Below are 21,676 nucleotides of genomic sequence, written 5' to 3' on the forward strand. Positions count from 1 at the left end.
GGCCCGCCTCCTGCCCTGCCCCCAGTGGTGGCCTCATCCTGCCTTGCCACCCCTCCGCCCTGTTCTGGAACCCGTCCCACCCCACCCCACCTGTGGACCCGCCCCTCTCCCCGCCCTCTTCCCTGCCCCGGCTGGGGACCGCCAGCTCCTGGCCCCGCCCCTTACCGCTAACATCCCCGCCCCGCATTGGGCTCCTCCCGGCTCTGGCCCTGCCCCCTCGGTGACCCGCCCATGGCCCCGCCCCGCCCCCTCCACGCTAATTGGTTTCTTTCTGCAGAGCTTCCTGAGCTCCGATTGGTCGATCCCGTCGCCGTTCCGCCGTTCGATTGGCCCGCTGCGCCCGCTTTCGCGAGGACCTGCTCCTCGGAGGGGCGGGGTCAGCCGCGGCTCGCGGCGCGGGATTGGTCGGCGGCGCAGAGGGGGCGGGCCCGCGCCGCGCGCAGTGCCTCGCCAGGAGCGCGAGGAGCTGCTACCGCCGCCTCAGTCGCCTCAGTTGCCTCAGGCTCGGTCGCCTCAGGCTCCACCGCCGCCGGGATCGCCCGTCCCCACCCCCCCCAGCCCCGCCCCGGCCGCCCTCCCGCGGGCCGGCCCGCGGGCACGCCCTCTGCCGCGGGACAGGTGAGTGGTCGCGGGCAGGGCCGGGGATCGGGGGTGGGGAATCGGAGTCCCAGCCGGGGGACCGGCCGGGGTCCGGGTCCGGGGTCTGGGGTCGGGGTCTGGGATCGGGGTTCGGGCCGGGGTCGAGCCGGGGTCGGGACCAGGGATCGGGGCCGAGAATCGAGGGTCGGGAGTCGGGGTCGGGGTCCGGGCCGGGGATGGGGGGTCAAGCTGGGGCCCGGGCCGGGGTCGTTGTGGAGCCGGGGGTCGGCGGCCCATGGCCGGGTTCGGTGTCCGGGCCGGGCGGGGGGCGCAGGTCTCTCCCGATCGAGCCCCGCCGAGAGCCCCGAAGACCCCCGCCCGGCCCGGACAAACTTGGACGGCAGCCGGGTCGTCTGCCGGGCGGGGCGGGGCGGGGCGGGAGGCGGGGTCCGGGAGGTCCCCGCGGGACTCTGGGGAGCCCCCTCCTCAAGTTAACGCCCGGGCCGCGCTGCGAGCTCACGAAATGTTCCGAGGACGGAAACTGGACGCGGGGAGGATTTCAGAGGGAAGTGATGAAGTGACTTCGGGCGAAATGAGGACCCCGCCTGGGCTGCCCTGTCTCCCCTCCCCCCCCCCCCAAATCCAGAAGTTGTAAACAAGACCCGCGCTTCCAGAAACAGGGGAGTTAACGCTCGCCTGTCAGTAAACGTCCGCCACGGTTCTGCTCTGGACTTTATGAAGCTTACATTTCAAAACGGTTTAAGTTTCGTCGCGTCAGGCTGAGGAAAGATTTGGGGAAAGCACGTCGTCGGCGCCCGGCTCGGGGCCGGCGGGACGCAGGGGAGGGGAGGGGAGGGGCGCGCGGAGGGCGGGGGTGGCGTCCGGGACCGCGGCGCCCGCGGCAGCAGGAAGGGGTTCCGTGCGGACGCGCTTTGTGTCCCCTTTTCTCACACGCCCGGCATCTGCCTCCTTGACTAGTGTCCGCGTCTCTGCGACGCCGTGTCAAAGCCAGGAGCAGGTTAGATGGGGCGGGTGCGTGCTCCTCTCCTCAGTTACTGCATTTTCTTCTTTTATTTGGGGGCGAGTCAGAAGGTGTTTCTTATTGTTCCCAGAAGTGTTCCGCTCTGGAAGTATTGTTTGCTGAGAGTGTTTATTTTTTTCTTTTTGCCCGGTGGCGTTTCTACTTTTTTCCTCCTTACTACTCTCAAGTATATTACTTGCATAGCAAATCTGCAAGTTAACAAAAAGCCAGGTCTTAAACCTCGTGCCTAGGGTTGATTATCTTCCACCTTCCTCTGAGGCAGCGCGGACTTCTGGGTCTCTTTGGCCCTGCGTGTGAGCTAACAGCACTCCGGGGTGATGAGGATTTATGATGCGTAATTCACGAAAAAGAAAGCTAGGGTAGCGGGGCCTGGATGAGAGACCTTTCCGGACTAGACAGGGTAGTAAACAGACCCTCCAGTTCACACTATTCCTCTGGCACAGGCGCGCCCACATCCTTCGGAAATTTAACTTGCTGTCAGCGGGTGAACTGTTGCCCCTTTTCTGTTCTTTGAACTTGGCTTTAGAATTGGGAACCAAAGGAAGTGTGCAAAGGTGCTTTCCTATTGAAGAAAACTGATTTCCAGTCCCCTCGTGCACGACAGCAGCTCACCATCTTAGAATGTCTCAGAGATGTGCATTTTGGCCCAGAGACTGTTTGCAGAACAGTGACACTCTGGAGGGATTGTTGACAAGATCCAAAGTGATCTCACTGATGCTCCCATCAGAGGAGCTGGAGTAGTTGTGGGTAGTGTGTTCAGACTTGGAGATCCACCAGAAATCAAGGGGTCTTCAAACACAAGTGCAGTCACTGACTGACTGACTTTGGTCACTTTTGAGCACTGATGTTTTTCTCTTGTATGTAGGTGCTGTTATTTACACAGTGAAAGTTCATTACAAGTGTGTTAGAATTTATATAACTTCATGCATTTTCTTAGTTAATACTCAATATTATAAGGTCTTGAAAAAAGGTTTGATGGTAAAAGGAGTTTTTTTGGGGTTTTTTAACTGAAAAGATTGGATATCCTGTGTAGAATTCAGGGCTTTGGGACTGGTATTGCCACAGGTGGTGCTGATTAGTGGTGATATTGAACTTTAGAACATCATTTTTCCAGATATCTTTATTAATACTCAGAGTTGGAGAAAATACACAGTTTTATGATTACATTTTTAAAGGTATTTATGAGAAAATTTCACCACATGGGTTCATTTTGTTAGATGTTTAGAAAGAAGCTATTTTTTCCTCTGATGTTCAGGGGAGGCTGAGAGCATGCCGCGTTTATATTTGCAGAAGTTCCGTGAGGTCCTTGAAACAATCTAGCCATTCAAGGCTGAACACTTTCTATTTCAACAGTTTCAGTTCCTGGACCTGTAGCCATGTGTCAATGGCAGAGTCATTCCTATTTTCACAGAAATCCCAGGGCTTTATTGTAAAAGTGATCACTGAAGCAGATCTTGGTAGATGAAAGTTGTACAACCCTTTGGTGAAGAAGGCTGTCCTTTGGGCCATAACAAAGAAAAATACCTGCTCATGTATTGGAGTCACTCCCACATTGAACATTAGGATGAATACTGTAGATTTTTGCTTGGCTCTGGTGTCTCTTAGCTCTCAGCTCTTGCTGCAAGGACTCTTAACAAGTATCCTGGGTCCACTGTCCATGGTGCTGAATATGTCATTTATTTCTGTTTTTCCGTCTCAAATTTCCTTTCCAGTGTGAGAGTAGTTTTTGAAGTTTTAAAATGAATTTCAGAATTCACACTTTTCAAGAAGAGTTGAACAAGGGAATTCTATTGAACCTGAATGAAGCATGCCTTTTGAAAACTCAAGGCATGTTAATGTCTCTCTTTTTTTCTAAAGTGGATAATTGTGCTGAGTCAACATGTACTTTGCTTTGCTTAGTCTCCTTCACCCCAGGTGAGAATTTCCTTGCTGGAGTATGGACATCAAGTAACAAACCATTGAAATTAAACGAGACCCTGTTTGCTTAACTAACGCCCTCTTTAAAAACGTGCTCTTTATTATAGTATGTACATATATATATTTGTATGTAGAGGCAATTTGTTTTCCCCTAAACAGGGTTGATTGTAACATCCCTCAGCCTCGCTGGCATGGTGCTTCCCAGCCTTCCTGGAGAGGGACTGGAGCCCTCTGAGAATGTGGTGGGGCTGTTGGGCAGTTGCCAGGCCCTCGTGCTGTGTTGGAGCAGCATCTACTCTCTTGCCTATAATTTTGAGTACATCTTTGTAAATCATTTTAGATAAATCCTTTATTTCTCTTGAGGTGGTCTGTTACTTTAGAATTGCCCCACAGGTTAGCAATAAAAAATAATGGGTGTTCCTTGTGATACAGAGATTCTTCCACGTGATAGTAAATTGTGCATCAAACGAAGCAGTGGATTGTTGAGGTGTTTTGTTATGAACATCTGAACTAGTTCTTTGGCCCTGTTAGCCATACACTTAACCCGGGTTATTCTTTGACATCTGTTTTGTTGAGGGAAACCCAGGGCAGCTTCTTTCTGCCTCCTCCAAGTTTCAGAAATACTCTCTGAGTGCTACTGTTTCCCAGGCCCTGTGCTATGATCTGGGAACCCACAGGGGAAGGAGACAGCTGTCTGTGATTCATATCATCGAAGGACTCACCACTTTGGACTGAGGAAAGGACGTGAAAACAGATGGTTACAGGGGGCCACACTCAGTGCAGCAGTTGGGATGCACAGAAAGCTGGGTTGGTGTGTTGAGGGGAGGTGACTCATTTAGGCTGGGAATCAAAGAAGGCTTCAGAGAGGGCGTGGCCTTTGGGCTGAGCCCTGGAGTTTGGGTTGTAATTGTTTGGGCATGGATGGGCACACACTGATTAGAAAAAGCCCAGAAGGTTGGTGTCGTTGGAGGACAAGGTGTATGGTGGTGCTGAGGATGGAGGTGTGGGGGACATTGTGAAAGGGTTGGGACTCTGCTAGAGGTGTGGGGTGGGGGGTAGAGTTGAGGAGAGGTGTGGTAAGCACAATAATGGCTTCCCAAAGCGGTCTACATCCTAATCTCCAGAACCTGTGGACATTTTACATGTCAAAGAGGATTTAAGGTAGCAGTTGGAATGAAGATTGCTAATTAGTTGATTTTAAAACAAAGAGATTATCCTGGATTGCCCAGGTGGGCCCATAGTTATCACAAGGGTCATTAAATGTGGAAGAGGGATGCAGAAGAGTCGGTGTCAGAGTGATGTGAAATGAGGAAGACTCTACTCCTCATTGCTGGCTTAGAAGATGGAAGGGGTCATGAGCCAAGGAATACAGGCAGCCTCCAGAAGCTGGAAAAGGCGAGAAAATGGGTTCTCCGGCCAGGCCTCCAGAAAGGAACACAGCTATGCTGACACCTTGATTCTAGCCCAGCGAGACCTGTGTCTGACTTCTGACTTCCAGAACTGTAAGATAATTAATTTGTGTTGTGTTAAACCATTAAATTCAATGGAAAGTTTTTTAGAGCAGCCGCAGAAAACTGATGTAAGTTGGGATTCTGCTCTAGAAAGTTTTAGCTGGTGAAATTTAAGGAGGAAGTCACATGGTCAGATTGGCTGTAGAAGATAAACTGATGCAGGTGCTATTTATGAGGAAGTTGCTCTAAGTAAGCACGGTTCTGATCCCCAGTTTCATCTCCTGACAAGACTGGCTTCTGACATTGCCTTACCTGGCCTGAGTCCCAGTTGAAGTTTTCCTCTAAGCAGCCTGTCAGCCTCCACCCCTGCTAACTGCCATGTCCCACTGGTCCACTTTTCTCCTGTGCTGCGTACTTAGGGGAGAGTGGATCAGGTATACATCTACACATGGGATTGCGGGGTCATAGGGCAGGCCCAGTTCCAACCTCAGAGCTGTTGTTAAAGTATTTTCCAAAGGTTTGTTTCTTCACATCCTTGCTAATCCTTTATACATTCAGATGTTTAATTGTTGTCAGTTGAGTAGATATGAAATATCTCACTGTTTTAATTTCTATTTCCTTGATTACTAATGAGTTTGAGGATTTTTTTTACCCATTTATTGGCCACTTGGCTTTTCAAGTCTATAATTTGTATTCTTATATTGTTTGTCTGTTTGTTGCCTGGGTTGTTCCTTTTATAGCTTTTTAGACGTTCTTTATATATTCTGGATTCTATTTGTGTCCTGTTTTTTATCCTTTTAAAATTGCTATTTTGATGAACAGATGTTTAATTTTAATGTAGTCAGATTTATCAATCTTTTTCTTATTGTCTGTGGTTATTAAGTCTTATTTAAGAAATCCTTTGTTACCCCATAGTCATAAGATATTCTCCTCTTAAAAATTTAAAAGAAATATTTTCTCTTCATATTCTACTTTGAACTTACTTTTGTGTGAGGCATGAGGTAGAGCTATGATTTTAGATTTTTTCCAAATGCATAACCAATTCTACCAGTACTATTTATTGAGTACCATCCTTTCCCCAGTGATCTGCAGTGCTGCCTTTGAAACATACCAGACCTCACAAAAGTGTGGATCTGTTTCTAATTTCTCCAAGTAAATAGTGATAATTTCATTTCTTCCTTCCTAGTCCTTAAATCTTTTATTTTATTTTTTATTTTGTCTTACTCCCTTTGTTTGGACCACTAGACAAAGTTGCATAGAAATTGTGGTAAGGCTATCCTAATATTGTTTTTCACTTTAAAGGCAATGTTTTCAAAGCCTTAAATATGAAGTTTGCTATATATTGGTAGATTCCTTTTACTAGGTTAAGGATGGTCTTATCTACTAATAGCTTGATAAAAGATTTTTTAAAGTCATTAATAGATTTTTAATTTTATCAAATGATTTCTTTACCTATTTAGATAATTTTGTGTCTTTTCTTCTTTGAACTCTGAGGTGAAATACTTTAATCTTCTACTTTTGAACCATCATTGATTTCTTGGGATAAACTCTACTTTGTCACGATGTACTACATTTAAAGATTATTATTGGATCCAATATGGTAATATTTCACTTTTGATTTTGGCATATATTTTCATAAGAAGTATTGACTAATAATCTTTTCTTGTATTGCTCTTAATCAGATTTGGTATCACTGTGATGCTTCATCATCTCTGTAATAATTTCTGAAAGGGAGGGATGTTTGTTCCTTGGAAGTTTGGCAGTATTGCTTCTTCAGTGTTCTAGATCCGGACCCTTTTAGAACATGGAGACTCTTGCAGTTAATCACTTTAGAAGCTGGTCCATTCTGCTCACATTTCATTGGCTCAAGGGAGTCGTTCTGGACATGCTTAGTTTCAAATGGGGCAGGGAGGTAGAGTCTTCCATGTTCTGGAAGTTTAGGACCACTGGATACTGGTAAATATTAGTAATATTTACCACACTATAGAGGCGAATTGATGTCAGTGCTGCTGAATTAGCCAAAATTAAAACTGTGTTCCTCTCTAGGTCTTGTTCGTAGTTTTTGCAAGTATGTTGTCTATCAAGGGACCGGTTAGAATATGAAGCTAGACATCATATTTGTTTGTGTTTCTTTTGAACAAACCGTCCTGCTTACTTTCTCCAGAACCCACCTTGGGAATTCCTGCCTCTCCACCTCTTCTTATTGCAGAGGAAAAGTCTCCCTTTCTCATTCCTTCCCACGGATCTAAATCTCAACCATCCTTCAAGGCTGGCACAGGACCTGCTGAAGTTCTCTACATGAACCCCGACTTGTGGTGAATGCTCCCTGCACTTTTTACAGTACTGTCCTGCCTCAAAGGTGCAGAGGGCAGGGTTCAGTTGCGTTTATGAGTGGTTGGTTGATCAAAAGAGTCTTCACATCCAAGTGTAAGCTTCCCTCCTTTGTCTGAGCTCTGCACTGGGAAGCTAGGTGAAGTGGACAGACTGTATGAATGAAGTTGACCCCACTGTGATCCCCTCCTCCTAGTATTCATGCCCTTGTATAATACCCCCATCCCCGTTGAGGTGGGACCTGTGATGTGCTTCTAACTAGTAGAATAAGGCAAAAATGATGGGATGTCAATTCCATTATTCCATCTTGCTAGAAACTAATTTAGAGATTCTCTTTGCTGGCTTGAGTAAGTGCCTATGTTGGAGAAGCCCACGTGGCAAGAACTGCAGGTGGCCTCTAGGAGCTGAGGGCGATCGCCAGAGACAACCAGTAGGAAGCAGGGGCCCTGAGTCCTATAGCAAGGAAACAACTGCCAACAACCGAGTGAGCTTGGAAGCAGATTCTTCCCCAGTTAAGCCTGCAGATGAGAATATAGTCCAGCCAACATCATGACTGCAGCCTTATGAGACCCTAAGCAGAGGACCCAGTTTAGCCTGTTCAGACTCCTAACCCACAGAAACTGTGAGATAATAAATGTGTTTCAAGTTGCTAAGTGTGTGATGGTTTGTTATGCAGCTGTAGAAGAGTAGTGTACCAAATCTGTACTGACCTCCCAGTTACCCTCACTAGAAGTGGGTTTAGGCTGATGAAGAGTGTTTGAATCTATTTGAGATACAGGCAGAAAGTATAAAGTACAAAATAAACATCATCTATAATCTTACCACTCAAGGATTGCCAATTTTTTTCCTACTTTTATATATGTATGATATGTATTTCCTAAAGTTGGGATTCATTCCATAATACGTTTTATAAACAACTTTTTTCCTTTGTAGATAGTGAGCATTTTTTGTGTCATCATATTCTTCTAAAATATGATTTTGAATGGCTGCATAATATTCCAGTGGGAGTCCCAATTTATTGAACCTCTTTCCTATAGCTGGACATTTATGCTTCTTTAAAATATTTACCATAATAAATAATGCTTTAATAAGTATCCTATACAAAACTCATGGTGTGTATCACCAATTATTTCTGAAAGATAACTTTCTAAAGGCAGAATTATCATGTCAAAACTTGTAGGTGTTTTTAAGCTTTTTGATATTTAACCATCCAGCTTCCAGTGTTTCTTTTAAAAGGATACAACTCAAGCATCTGTTTCTGTAACTCACCAGGTTGGGATAAGACAGAACTATTGATTTTTGAGCATTTAGATTCATGTTTTCTTAACCCTGTTTGCAAAGTGCTTTTAAATTATTCATTAAAGTGCAGTATTCTATTTATAGACACATTTGTGTATGAGATCGCTCCCTTAATGTCTGGGCAAAAAGCCTATGAATTGCTATTATCACATCCCTATCTTTGTAAATCCTTTTCTACTCCTATCCTCCCTTTCTTTGTTTTCAACCAAATAGAGACACTGAAACATATAAGGTCTTATAGCTCTGATGATTACTCAGATGAAATGGCTGTTCTGAATGAGCCCTTGTTCTTTTCTTCTCACCATTCTTTAAGTAGTTGACTTCAAAAAGATGAGAGATCAGAAGAATATTAATTATTAATTCAAAAATATTTTTTCCTGATTCATAAAATAATGAGTGCTTATTTAGAAATTTTATAAAATAAAGATTAACATCAAAAGCAGAATAAAAATCTTTAATTCCACCACCCACAGATGACCACTATATAAACATAACTTGTTCATACTAGCCTATTCTTATAGTGTATTGATTAGATTCTGATGACTAATATTTTAGGGGGAATTTTTGAGTCAATGTCTATGAGTAAAATTGGCCCATAATTTTCCTGCAGTTGTTCACTGTCTAATTTGAGATGAATGCCTAGTTTATTAATTTGAAGCTTTTATCTTTTACTAATAATGTGCATTTAAGGTGGTGCATTTCCTTATAAATAATGCTTCAGCTGCATCATACAGAGTTTGACTTGAGGTATTTTCATTACTATTTAATATATGCTACGCACTAAATTGTTCCTCCCTCAAATTCCTATGTTGAAGCCGTAACCCCCAAAGTCATGGTATTTGGAGATGGGGCCTTTGGGAGATAATTAGGTTTAGGTGGGGTCATGAGTGTGAGGTTCTTATGACGGGATTAGTGCCTTATGTGAAGAGACCAGAGGGCTTGATCTCTTACTGCCTTTCCCTGCCATGTGAGGACACAGCAAGAAGGCAGCCATCTGCAAGGCCAGGAAGTGGGCCCTCACCAGAACCTGACCATGTCAGCACCCTGCTCTCAGACTTCCCAGCTTCCAGAACTAAATGAGAAATAAATGTCTATTGTTTAAGCCACCCAATCTATGGTATTTTGTTATAGCAGCCTAAGCTAAGACAGTAATTGCCATTATGATATTTTTCTTTGATTTGTAGGTCATTTAGAAGGATATTTTAACATTTCCAGACACATGCATATTTTCTTATTTTATTCTTTTCCATCACAATTGCGTTGCCCAAAGATCTTGCTCTTTATTTCAATCTTTTGAAAGGTGCTGATGTGCCTTGTAGCAGAATATGGTGTTTAAGCCTTTCTCACATGTTCCTGTGTGCTTGTAAAGAATTAGGTTCAGTGTTCTATACATTCTGTTCAGCTAGCTTGATAAGCATATTACTCACGTCTTCTGTTTCCTTACTAGTTTTTTGTCTGGTTGTTATATCCATTACTAAGATAATTACACACTTCCATTATGATTATGGATTTGTCTTATTTCTTCTTCAGTTCTGTCAATTTTTATTTAGATTCTTTGAGACCGTGTTATCAGGGGAATGCAAATTTAAAATTGTTATGTCTTCCTGCTGAATTCAGACTTTAATTATTATGTGTGGTTCTCTTTATCTCTAGTAATGTATCTTTAGTAATGTATCTTTGCCTTTATGGTGTAATTGTCTGATGCTAATATAGCCATACCAGATTTCATTAGGCTCATATTTGCATGATATCTTCTTTTTTTTAAATCATTTAACTTTCAGCCTTACTATATTTTTATACCTTAGATATGCCTCTTGTAAAGATTATACAGTTAGATTTTTTTCCATCCAATCTGATAATTTTTGCCCTCTAATGGGAACATTCAACTCATTAACATTGAATGTAATTACTGATCTATTTGAGTTTAAATCTACAAACCTATTATATGACACTCTTATCCTACATTTTCTGTGTTTATTTTTCTCTCTTCTCTTGTATTATTTGAAACTAGTATTATGATTTTAAAAAATCGTTCTACTTTTCCACTAGTTCTAGTACATTGGAGGTTATATTCTATTTTTCTTTCTTTTTGTGGTTACCGTGTAAATTAGATAATGTGTTATTAACTTATCCAGATAATGCCATTATACCTTCTTCCTGGACCATGCAGAGATCATTTTCATAGAATACTTGAACTCCATTCACCCCTCCAGATTTATGTGTGATTGTAATTGTATATTTTAATTCTGTATGCTCTTTTTAAACTCAACTAAGTAATATTAACAGTGTTAGTATTGGAACTTCCCTGGTGGTCCAGTGGTTAAGACTCTGTGTTTCCACTGCAGAGGGTGCGGTTTCGATCACTGGTCGGGGAACTAAGATCCCACATGCTGCGCAGCATGGCCCAAAAAGAAACAAACAAACAAAAACCCACAAACAACAAAAAACAAACAAAAAACAGTGTTAGTATTTAACATACTGGCAGTGTTCATTTAGATTTATTCACATCTTTATCCATTCTTTGCTTTTCATTGCTCTCTGACATTTCTGAACTTCATTTTGGGGTCATTTCCCTTCTACCTGAAGAGGCTTCTTTAGAAATTCCATTTTTGCTTATCAGCTGGTAGTACATAGACACTCTTGATTTTTTTCTAAAAGTATCTTGATTTCACTTTTTTTTATTTTTAAAATTCCTTTAATTTACTTAAAATTTTTTGGGATATAGTTTACATGCCATAAAATTCACCCTTTATTAAAGTTTAGATTCAGTGGTTTTGGTATATTTACAAGGTTGTGCAACCATCATCACTACCTAATTCCAGAGCATTTTTATCACTTAAAAAGAAACCTCATACCTCTTAACAGTCACTCCCCATTCCTCCCTTCCCCCAGCCCCTGGCAGCCATTAATCTACTTTCTGTCTGTAAGGTTTTGCCTAACATGTACTTTTCATATGAGTGGAGTCGTAAATATGTTGCCTCTGGTGCCTGGCTTCTTTCACTTAATATAATAATGTCAAGGTCCATCCATGGTCCACTGTAGCATGTATCAGTACATTCCTTTTTATGGCTGAATAATATTACACTGTATGGATATATCACATTTTGCTTATCATCAGTAGGTAGACATTTGAGTTTTTTCTGGTTTTTTTTGTCTGTTATGAATAATGTGCTGTCAACAGTCATGTACAAGTTTTTGTATGAATACATGTTTTCAGTTCTTTTGAGTATATACTTAGAAGTGATATTTCTGGGTCAAATAATAACTCTATGTTTAACTTTTTGAGTAACTGCCAAACTGTTTTCCAAAGATGCTGTACCATTTTACATTCCCACCAGCAACGCATAAGGGTTCCAGTTTCTTCACATCTTCACCAACACTTATTTTCAGTTTTTTGATTATTGCCATCCTAGTGGGTGTGAAGTAATATCTCCTTGTGGTATTGATTAGTATTTCCCTAAAGACTGATGCTTTGAGCACCTTTTCGTGTGCTTATTGGCCATTTGTATATCTTCTTTGGAGAAATTTCTATTCAGATCCTTTGGCCATTTTTAAATTGGATTGTCTTTTTATTGTTGGGCTGTAAGAATTTTTTATATATTGTTTACCAATCCCTTATCAGATATATGATTTGCAGATATTTCCTTTCCAACTGTGAGTTGCCTTTTCACTTTCATGATAGTGTCCTTTGATGCACAAAAGGTTTTAATTTTCATGAAGTCCAATTTATCTATTTTTTCTTTTGTTGCTTGTGCTTTAGGTGTTATATTTAAGACAACGTTGCCTAATCCCAGGTCACAAAGATTCACGCCTGTGTTTTCTTGTAAAGTTTTAGCTCTTAAATTTAGGTCTTTGATACATTTTGAGTAAATTTTTATATATGGTATGAGAGAGGAGTTTCTGTATGTGGCTATCCAGTTGTCCTAGCACATTTGTTGAAAAGACTGTTTCCTCAGTGAATGGTCTTTTAACACCTTTTTGGAAAATCAGTTGACCATAAAATATGGGTTTATTTCTGGACTCTCAATTTGATTCCATCCATCTATATATCTATTGTTATGCCAAAGCCACACAGTCATGAGTACTGGAGCTTTGTGGTAAGTTTTGAAATTGGGAAGTGCGAGTCCTCCAACTTTGTTGTTCTTATTTAAGATCGTTTTGGCTATTCCTGGTCCCTTGCATTTCCATATGATTTTTAGGATTAGCTTGTCAATTTCTGCATAAAAGGCAGCTGAAATTTTGGTAAGGATTGTGTTGAATGTGTAGGTCAATTTGGGAATATTGCCATCTTGACAGTATTAAGTCTTCCAATCCATGAACATGGGATTTATTGGCTGTAATAGCTTTTTGTGGATTCTGAAAGTTTTCTATGTATATATAGATAATTTTACTTCTTCCTTTCTAATCTGGATGCCCTGTATTTTTATTCCTTGTGTAATTGCCCTGGTTATAACCTCTAGTATAATGTTGAATTGTTCTGGCAAAGGTGGACACCCTTGTCTTCTTCCTGATCTTAGGGGGAAAGCTTTCAGCCTTTCACCATTAATTATGTTGTTAGCTGTGGATTTTTGTAGATGCCCTTTATTAGGTTGAGGAAGTTTCCTTCTATTTTTATTTTGTTGAATTTTTTTTTTTTAATCACAAAAGAGTATTATTCTTGTCAGATGCTTTTTCTGAATCTACTGAGATGACCATGTGGTTTCTGTCCCTCATTAAGGTGGTGCATTACATTGATTGATGTTCATGTGTTGAATCAACCTTGCCTTCCTTAGATAAATCACAGCTGGTCATGGTGGATAATCCTTTTTATATACAGTATTGCTCGATTTAGTTTGTTATTGTTTTGTTGAGGATTTTTGCGTATGTATTCTTGAAGCATATTGGTACTTAGTTTTCTTTTCTTGTGATATCTTTGGTTTTGATATCAGTATTATATTGGTCTCATAATGAATTGGGAAGTGCCCTTTTCTATTTTTTGGAAGAGTCTGTGAAGGATTGGTGTTCATTCTTCTTTAAATGTCTGACAGAATTCACTAGTGAAGCCATTTGGTCCTGGACTTTTTCTTGGGAAAAGTGGGAAGTTTCTCAATTTCTAAGACAATGTCTTTACCTGTTTTAGGTCTATTCAGATTTTTTATTTCTTGTTGAATCGGTTTTGATAGTTTTTGTCTTTCTAGGAATTTGGCCATTGCACCTAGGTTATATAATTTGTTGGCAAACAATTGTTCATAATATTTCTTAATGATCCTTTTTATTTCTGTAAGGTTCTTAATTTCATTTCTGATTTTAGTAATTTAAGTCTTCTCTGTCTTTTTCTTGGTGCATATGGATAAAGTTTTTGTTTTTTTTTTAACTTTTCATAGAACCAACTTCTGGTTTCACTGTTTTTTTTCTCTATTGTTTTCTGTTTTCTTATTTCATTTATTTTTGCTCTAATACTCGTTTTTCCTTCCTTCTGCTTGCTTTAGATTTAGTTTGTTCTTTCCTAATTTCTTTTTTCTTTTTTTAAACTTTTTTTTTTTTTTTTTAACTATTTGAAATGCATCCTCTTTATTTATTTATTTATTTATGGCTGTGTTGGGTCTTCGTTTCTGTGCGAGGGCTTTCTCTAGTTGTGGCAAGCGGGGGCCACTCTTCATCATGGTGCACGGGCCTCTCACTATCGTGGCCTCTCTTGTTGCGGAGCACAGGCTCCAGACACGCAGGCTCAGTAATTGTGGCTCACGGGCCCAGTTGCTCCACGGCATGTGGGATCTTCCCAGACCAGGGCTCGAACCCGTGTCCCCTGCATTGGCAGGCAGATTCTCAACCACTGCGCCACCAGGGAAGCCCCTTTCCTAATTTCTTAAGGTGGAAGTTTAGGGTATTGATTTGAGATATTTATTCCTTTTTAATATAGGTATTTACACCTATAACTTTCTCTAATCACTACTTTCGCTGCCTACCATATGTTTTGGTATCTTGTGACTTCATTTTCAGTCATTTCAAAGTATTTTATAATTTTCTTTGTGCTTTCTTCTTTGATTCCTTGGTTATTTAGGAGTGTGTTGTTTAATTTCCACAAACTTGTGAATTTTTCTTTGTGTTATTGACTTCTGAATTTCTTTCCTTGCCGTCAGAGAACATACTTTGTATGATTTCAATCCCTTATAATATGGAGATTTGTTTTTCAAGTGTAACGTCTAGTGTCTCCTGGAGAATGTTCCATGTGTACTTTAAAATAATGTGTTTTGAAAGCTTGGCCAAGATGGTGCAGTAGGAAGACCCTGAGCTCACCTCCTCTCATGGGCACACCAAAATTACAACTACTTACAGTACAACTATTTATGAGAAAGACTGAAATCTACCAGGAAAGATCTTCTACGACTAATGATATAGAGAAGGAACCACAGTGAGATGGGTAGGAGGGATGGAGTTGCAGTATAGTCAAGACCCATACCCCTGGATGGATGACCCATGAAAAGGAGAATAATTACAATTTCAGAAGCTTTCCCCAAGGTATGAGAGGTCCAAGTGCCACATGGGGCTCTCCATCCTGGGGGTCTTGTATCAGGAAGACAAGCCCCCAGAACTTTTGGCTTTGAAGGCCAGGGGGCTAACTTTTGGGAGAGCCAGAGGGCTGTAGGAAACAGAGACTCCACTCTTAAAGGGTGAACACAAAATCTCATATGCTATGGGACCCAGGGCAGAAGCAGTAATTTGAAAGAAGCCTGGGTCAGACCTACCAACTGATCTTGGTAAATCTCCCAGAGAGGCAAGAGGCAACTGGAGCTCACCCTGGGGACATAGACAATGGAGGCAGCCATTTTGAGGCACTTGTTCTACCACCTGGACACTGCTGCTGGCAAGTACCATTTTGGAATCCTCTCTCTGGCTTATTAGCCTTGAGACCCAGCCCCACCCATGCCCACCAGCCTGTAGGGGATACCTCAGGCCAAGCAAATAGCTGGATGGGGACACAGCCTCATCCAATAGCAGGCAGACTGCCGTAAGACCCCCCTGAGCCCACAGTCTCCCTTGGATATTGCCCTGTTCACCAGAGGACCCAGGACCCAGCCCAACACACTGGCACATAGGCACTAGACTCTGGCCCTGTAGCCAGAGAACCTGGGACCCAGCTCTACCCACCAGTTGGCAGGTACCAGCTCCAGAAACCTCTGGGCCCCAGCCCTGCCCATCAGCAGGAAGACACTAGCACCAGGACCACCACAGCCCTGCAGCCTGCCATGGCAGGATCCAGCCCTCCCACAAACAGGCTGGCACCAACCCTGGGACCCACTGAGCCCCTGCCCTGCCTACCAGCAGGCCAAAACCAGCTCTGAGACACTTTAGGCCCCTCAGGATCTGGCCCTACTTACCAGAAGGCCTACACAAACTTCGGGATACCCTGTTCTCTGCAGCCAGCTGTATCAGGAACTGGCCCCACCAACCAGTGGTCCAAAGCCAGCTCTGGGACCCCTGGGCCATGCAGCTAGACCCTAGCACCTAGCACTGTCTGCCAATGGGCCAGCACTAGCCCCAGGACCTGGCTTCACCCACCACTGGGCAGGCACCAGCCCCAGGAACTCCTGGATTCTAACCCCACCCGTCAGCAGGTGGACACTAGATCTGGGGTGCCTGCCCCACAAGCACACACCCTAGAACTCACCAGTGAGCCAGGATTAGCCCTGGGAAACCCCTGATTTCTGCAGCCATCTGCCTTGTGACCTGGCCTCACCAACCATTGGCTGCCAGCCTTTGCACTAGGCAGGGCCTGGCAACCAACCACAGTGGGGGTCACCATGTCTACCAGACCACCCACAGTAGTCAGCCCACCACAACAGAAGGATCCATGTAACACACACTGGGGGCAAATCTAGATCATATAGCTCTGTTCACCAGAAGGGAGTCTTCTGCTGTGACGCATAGGACATATCACATCTCCAAGGTTGGGAAAAGTAAAAACAGAAAATTAGGCGGAATGAGGAGACAGAGGAACATGTTCCAAACAAAGAAACAAGATAAAACCCCAGAAGGAGAACTAAGTGAAGTGGAGATAAGCAGTCTACCTGATAAAGAGTTCAAATAATGATCACAAAGATGATCAAAGAACTTGGGAGAAGAATGGATGAGCAGAGTGAGAAGTTAGAAGTTTTTAACAAAGAGTTAGAAAATTTAAAGAACGACAAAACAGAGATGAAGAATACAATAACAGAAATCAAAAATACACTAGAAGGAATCAACAATAGATTAAATGATATAAAGGAATGGATGAGCAAGCTGGAAGACAGAGTATTGGAAATCACTGAAGCTGAATGGAAAAAAGAATAAAAAGAAGTGAAGAAAGTTCAAGAGACCTCTGGGACAACATCAAATGTAGTAACATTCACATTATAGGAGTCCCAGAAGGAGAAGAGAGAGAGAAAAGGGCAGAGAACATACTTACAGACAAAATAGCTGAAAACTTCCCTGACTTGAGAAAGGAAACAGACGTACAGGTCCAGGACACACAGAGAGTCCCAAGCAGGAGCAACCAAAAGATCACACCAAGACACATTGTAATTAAATTGGCAGAAATTAAAGGTAAGAGAATATTAAAAGAAACAAGGGAAAAGCAGCAAGTTAAGTACAAGGGACTTCCATAAGACTATCAGCTGACTTTTCAGCAGAAACTTCAGGCCAGAAGGGAGTGGCATGATATATTTAAAGTGATGAAAGGGAAAAACCTACAACCAAGAATACTTTACCTGACAAGGCTTTCATTCATTTTGATGGAGAGATAAAAAGTTTACAGATAAGCAAAAGCTAAAACAGTTCATCACCACCGAACCAGCTTAACAAGAAATGTTAAAAGGACTTCTTTAAGCAAAAAAGAAAAGCGCACAACTAGAAACATGAATATTACAAAAGGAAAAATCTCATTGGTAAAGGCAAAAATACAGTAAAGGTAGTAAATCAACCATGTACAAAGCTAGTAGGAAGGTTAAAAGACAAAAGTAGTAAAATAGTCTATATATACAATAAGTAGTTAAGGGATACACAAAACAAAAAGATGTAAAATACGATATCAAAACTAGCAATCATAGGGCGAGAGGAGTAAAAATGCAAGGTTGTTAAAATGCGTTTGAACTTAAGAGATCAGCAACTTAAAATATGTTAAGCAACTTAAAATCATATATGTATAGCTGTATATAAACCTCCTGTAACCACAAACCAAAAATCTGTAATAGATGGACACACACAAAAGAGAAAGCAATCCAAAAATAACACTGAAGATATTCACCAAGTCGCAAGGGAAGAGAGCAAAAGAAGAAGAAAGGAAGAAAAAGGAACTACAAAAACAACATCAAAACGACTAACAAAATGGCAATAAGTACATACCTATCAGTAATTACTTTAAATGTAAGTGGACTAAATGCTCTAATCAAAAGACTTAGGATAGGGACTTCCTTGGTGGTCCAGTGGTTAAGAATCTGTCTTGCAATACAGGGGACGCTGGTTCGATCCCTGGTCAGGGAACTGAGATCCCACATGCCATGGGGCAACTAAGCCTGCGTGCCGCAACTACTGAGCCCACGCACCACAACTACAGAGCCCGCATGCCACAACTACAGAGCCCACATGCTCTGAAGCCCATGCACCACAACTACAGAGCCCACACACTCTGGAGCCCATGTGCCACAGCTAGAGAGAAGCCCACCCGCTACAACAAAGAGCCTGCATGCCTCAGTGAAGAGCCTGCTCACCATAGTGAAAGATCCCATGAGCCGCAACTAAGACCCGATGCAGCCAAGAAAGGAAGGAAGGAAGGAAGTTTAAAAAAAAAAGACTTAGTGCGGCTGAATGGATACAAAAACAAGACCCATCTATATGCTGCCTATAAGAGACTCATTTCAGATCTAAAGACACACACAGACTGAAAATAAGGAGATGGTAAAAGCTATTCCATGGAAATGGAAATGAAAAGAAAGCTGGGATAGCAATACTTATATAAGACAAAATGGACTTTAAAACAAAGATTGTAATATGAGACAAAGAAGGAAATTACATAATAATCAAGGGATCAATCCAAGAAGAAGGTATAACAATTGTAAATATATATGCACCCAACATAGGAGCACCTAAATACATAAAGCAAATATTAACAGACATAAAGGGAGAAAGTAACAGTTACACAATAATCGTAGGAGACTTTAACACCCCACTTACATCAATGGACAGATCATCCAGACAGAAAATCAATAAAGAAACCCAGGCCTTAAATGACATTAGACCAAATGGAATTAATAGATATATGTAGAACATTCCACCTAGCAGAATACATATTCATTTCAGGTGCACGTGGAACATTCTCCAGAATAGATTACATGCTAGGCCATAAAACGAGTTTTGTTAAGTTTAAGAAAATTGAAACCGTATCAAGCATCTTTTCCCATCACAATGCTATGAGAGTAGAAATCAACTATAGGAAAAAAGAACTGCAAAAAACACAAACACTTGGAGACTAAACAGTATGCTACTAAACCACCAGTGGATCACTGAGGAAGTCAAAGAAGAAATCAGGAAATACATGGAGACAAATGAAAGTGAAAACACAATGATCCAAGATCAATGGGATTCATCAAAAGCGTTCTAAGAGGGAAGTATATAGCAGTACAAGCCTACCTCAGGAAACATGAAAATTCTCAAATAAACCTAAATTTACACCTAAAGGAACTAGAAAAAGAACAAACAAAATCTAAAATTAGTAGAAGGAAAGAAATTATTAAAAATCAGAGCAGAAATGAATTAAATAGAGGCAAAAAAATAGAAAAGATCAATGAAATTAAGAGCTGGTTCTTTGAGAAGATAAAGAAAATTGGTAAACCTTTAGCCAGACACATCAAGAAAAAAAGAGAGGGTCCAAATCAATAAAATCAGAAGTGAAAAAGAAGTTACAACTGACACCATAGAAATACGAAGGATCATAAGGGGTTACTATGAAAAACTATATGCCAATAAAATGCACAATGTAGAAGAGATGGAAAAAATCCCTAGAAATGTATAATCTCCCAACACTGAACCAGGAAGAAACAGAAAATATGTACAGACCAATTACCATTAATGAAATTGAATCAGTAATAAAAAAAATTCCCAATAAAGAAAATTCCAGGACCAGATGGCTTCACAAATGAACTCTACCAAACATTTAGAGAAGAGTTAACACCTATCATTCTCAAACTCTTCCAAAAAATCCAGAGGAAGGAATGCTTCAGAACTCATTCAATGAGGTCAGCATTACCCTGATACCAAAACCAGACAAAGATATCATAAAAAAAAAAAAAGAAAATCATAGTCCAATATCACTGATGAACATAGATGCAAAAATCCTCATTATAATATTAGCAAGCGAATCCAACAGTACATTAAAAGGATGATAAACCATGATCAAGTGGGATTTATCCCAGGGAGGCAAGGATGGTTTAACATCTGCAAATCAATCAGTGTGATATACCACATTAACAAATTGAAGAATAAAAATCATATGACCATCACAATAAATGCAGAAAAAGCTTTTGAAAAAATTCAACATTCATTTAATATAAAAACTGTCCACAAAGTGGGTATAGTGGGAATATACCTCAACATAATAAAGGTCATATATGAACAAGCCCACAGCTAACATTATACTCAATGATGAGAAACTGAAAGTTTTTCTCTAACATCAGGAACAAGACGAGGATGCCCACTCTTGCCAGTTTTATTCAACATAGTATTGGAAGTTCTAGGCACAGCAATCAGACAAGAAAAAGAAGTAAAAGGAATCCAAATTGGAAAGGAAGAAGTAAAACTGTCATTTTTGCATATGTCATGATAGTATACATAGAAAATCCTAAAGTTGTCACCAAAAAACTACTAGAGGTCATCAATGAATTTGGTGAAGTTCCAGTATATAAAATTAATATATAAAAAATATGTTGGGGCTTCCCTGGTGGCGCAGTGGTTGAGAGTCTGCCTGCTAATGCAGGGGACGCGGGTTCGAGCCCTGGTCTGGGAAGATCCCACATGCCGCGGAGCAGCTGGGCCCGTGAGCCACAATTGCTGAGCCTGCGCGTCTGGAGCCTGTGCCCCGCGACGGGAGGGGCCGCGATAGAGAAAGGCCCGCGCACCGCGATGAAGAGCGGTCCCCGCACCGCGATGAAGAGTGGCCCCCGCTTGCCGCAACTGGAGAAAGCCCTCGCACGAACCGAAGACCCAACACAGCCAAAAATAAATAAATAAATAAATAAATAAATAAATAAATAAATAAGAAAATCCTTTAAAAAAATATGTTGCATTTCTATGCACTAACAATGAACTATCAGAAAGAGAAATTAAGGAAATAACTCCATTTGCAGTCTCATCAAGAAAAATAAAACACCTAGGAATAAATCTGACTAAGGAGGTAAAAACCTGTACTCAGAAAACTATAACACACTGATGAAAGAAATTGAAGATGACAGACAGATGGAGAGATATACTGTGTTCATGGATTGGAAGAATTAATATTAAAATGACCATACTACCCAAGGCAATCTATAGATTCAGTGCAATCCCTATCAAAATACCCATAGCATTTTTCACAGAACTAGAACAACTAATTTTAAATTTTGTATGGAAACACAAAAGATCTGGAATTATCAAAGGAAGCTTGGGAAAAAAAGAACAGAGCTGGAGGTATCATGCTCCCTGACTTCAGACTATACTACAGAGCTACAGCAATCAAAACAGTATGGAGCTGGCACAGAAACAGACACATAGATCCGTGGAAAAGATCAGATAGAAAGCCCATAAATCAGATTAGAAAGCCCAGAAATAAATACATGCACTTATGGTCAATTAATACATGACAAAGGAGGCAGGAATATACAATGGAGAAAGGGCAGTCTCTTCAATAAGTGATGTTGGGAAAACTGGACAACTGCATGTAAAAAAATGAAATTAGAACATTTTCTTATACCATATACAAAAATAAGCTCAAAGTGGATAAAAGACCTAAATTTAAGACCCCAAACCATAAAGCTCCTAGAAGAAAACATAGGCAGAACACCCTTTGACA

General features: G+C 41.4%; 1 protein-coding gene across 13 annotated transcripts in view; it reads left to right on the forward strand.

The window, feature by feature from the left end:
• The first annotated feature begins 446 nt into the window (after positions 1–446).
• PCBP3 (poly(rC) binding protein 3) overlaps positions 447–21,676 on the forward strand; it is a 214,895-nt gene continuing 193,665 nt past the window's right edge. For 3 of the 13 annotated variants that reach the window (XM_057545901.1, XM_057545898.1, XM_057545900.1), the window contains exon 1: positions 449–618. The gene's annotated coding sequence lies outside the window, so the exon portion shown is untranslated. Of the gene's footprint in view, positions 619–21,676 lie in introns of all 13 variants that reach the window. The other 10 variants (XM_057545912.1, XM_057545908.1, XM_057545911.1 and 7 more) reach the window with 5 other exon arrangements.

The sequence above is a fragment of the Balaenoptera acutorostrata genome, chromosome 4, assembly GCF_949987535.1.
Source record: "Balaenoptera acutorostrata chromosome 4, mBalAcu1.1, whole genome shotgun sequence".
In the NCBI taxonomy this organism is placed as follows: Eukaryota; Metazoa; Chordata; class Mammalia; order Artiodactyla; family Balaenopteridae; genus Balaenoptera; species Balaenoptera acutorostrata.